This window comes from Portunus trituberculatus, chromosome 50, assembly GCF_017591435.1.
Source record: "Portunus trituberculatus isolate SZX2019 chromosome 50, ASM1759143v1, whole genome shotgun sequence".
NCBI lineage: Eukaryota > Metazoa > Arthropoda > Malacostraca > Decapoda > Portunidae > Portunus > Portunus trituberculatus.
The window spans coordinates 27,040,596-27,043,315 of NC_059304.1; positions in this window are offsets into that span (position 1 = coordinate 27,040,596).

A 2,720-nucleotide genomic window follows, 5' to 3' on the forward strand; every position below is an offset into this window, starting at 1 on the left:
TTGGGACGAGAGTCAAGAGCGTGGGCACGAGAGCAAGTTAAGTCGTTGCGCACATAGACACAACATTGAGCTTTAGAACGAAAAGGAAAATAGAGAAAGTAGGAGGGAACAGAGAAGGGGCTACTGTCAGTAGCCTCATACAACTGTGTTTCGGTGAGGAAAAGAAGATGAGGTTTAGTAGAGGAGAGATGGTAGCCTCATACAACTGTGTTTCGGTGAGGAAAAGAAGATGAGGTTTAGTAGAGGAGAGATGGTAGCCTCATACAACTGTGTTTCGGTGAGGAAAAGAAGATGAGGTTTAGTAGAGGAGAGATGGTGTTCCACAGATTGAAAATTAAATCTAAGACCGCGAATGTTACATAAATTAATGTAAGAAAAGTTGGGGAAGTGTCAAGAAATTTTCTGTCGTCATCAAGAGAGGAGTCCTCCCGAGAAATGGACTCTGAGGCTGGGTGTGGAGTCACCAATTTTTTTATTTTTTATTTTATTTTAAGTAATGGGTGCATGTATGGTAAGTGCATGTAGTTTTGAGTGAAGAAGGAGAGTTGCCTTTAGAAGGCAGGCTGTGACTGCCCACTTGAGTTGTGAGACACAAAGGGAAACATTCAGCAAGATCACAACTAGCTTTAATGGAAAGTTCACAGCACCCCTTGAACTAGTGCTATTAGACCTCGGGAGAAAATTATCGGTTTGGTAGTTTTCTACATCCTCCTCTACAAACCTTACATTACCATATCTAACTTCGCCCCTGGAACCCCGGACGTCATGGACCCAAGATACAAAACAAATCAAACCTGCTAGACAACACAAAGTTAGGGGGTGGGGGGCGAAAAGGCACTAACCATACCCTATATACCTTACCTAACCCAGCCCTTGGGCACTGTAGGGGGCTAAGAACCAAGATACTACTAAAATATTACCTAACCTAACTTAACCTAACCTAGCCCTGGACCCCAAACAGATACTAATCAAAGCCTACCTAACCTAACCTAACCAAGCTTCGCTTCGTTAGATCCCCGGTGCATTAATCACTAGTAACGATTCTTAAGTTTCTTTTTCTTCACATACAAAAAAATAATATTTATCAATTTGCATTAAGGTATCTCATCTGGTTTCCACCAAATAGAGTTTAGTTCTATTTCGACACGATAAAATAACTCACTCGTAATAGTTCTCTGCACTTCTGTCTTACCACGAATTACATATTACACGTTCATTTACTATCGTTTGGTAGTGTAAATTATATTACTGATGACTCTAGAGGGGTCTATGAGGTAGGCGTAGCTACACATATAGTCCTATGTATATAATCCTTTGCGAAAAAAAATAACATTAAAGAAAAAGTAATAAGAATTGTCCTAAGACCTTATTGGGATGTCCGAAATACTAAAGAATCGTAATAATATTCAAAGCATGGATGAATACCTTACAGAGCTAGTAATTCCGAGGCAACTCAAGCTTTTGTCACTTTTTCTCTATTTCCACGCAATTCAGTGTGTTTTGATCGATATATACACCTGCAGAATGAGTTCATGAAATACCTACACTAACCTAGAGTATTAACGTGGATTCCTGATGCTGAGAATGACAAATGAGGAAATGAGAGTTCATCTAAGGTCCATTGTTGACATGTCGGCTGGGATGGGAAGTGGGGCCGATATGTCAAGCCGCGAAATGTAAGCAGGGGCCGGTGTTTAGTCAAGGTTAAGAGCGGTCTATGTTAACAGAAATAATATTGGATCCTTATTAAGATATAATGGCAGGCTATTTGATTTCTTGTGTTGAAACAGAGTAAATAGGTTTCCTTGTCCCAGCTGTAAACCCGGGAATATCGCCTCAACTAGCCGAAACTTACAATTACGTATGTGTGAGCAGTATAAGGGTTTCTTTTTTAATACTGGCAAGTAGATCTCAAATCCAAGTTTTTTTTTCTGTAATAAAAAATCATTCAAGAGAGATATATCATGTTTTTTTTTTTAAGGAACAAGATTTTAAATTTTTATACAAAGCCATAATCTGTATTGAGAATTGTATAATCAGTATACAGGAGGAGGTAGTAGACACCTACCGAAACAATAACATACTCCCAATGAGATCTAATGGCACTAGATCAGGAGGTGCTGTGAACCTTCCATTAAAGCTAGTTGTGATCTCGTTGAATGTTTCTTTTTGTGTCTCACAACTCAAGGGGGTAGTAAAAGCCTACCATCTAAAGACAGCTTTCCTTCTTCACACAAAACTACATGCACTTACCACACATACACCCTTCACTCCAAATCAAAATTTAAAAGAAATTTGGGACCCAAAATAAACAACGCCTCGGAGTCACCCTCTGGGGAGGGGACCAAAAATGTCCCCAGGTCGGACACCTCTCCTGTTGAAGACCACAAATGCCTTGACACCTCCCTCAACTTTTTCTACATTAACTTCTGCAACATTCGCGGTCTTACATCTAATTTTCAATCTGTGGAACACCACCTCTCCTCTACTAAACCTCATCTTCTTTTCCTCACCGAAACACAGCTGTCTGAGGCAACTGACAGTAGCCCTTCTCTGTTCCCTCCTACTTTCTCTATTCTCATTTTTATTCCAAAGCTGGATGTTGCGTCTATGTACGCAACGACTTAACTTGCTCTCGTGCCCACGCTCTTGAGTCTTCCGAATTTTCCACCATCTGGCTACGACTTAACAGTCACTCTCAAACTAAATTCATCTGTGCT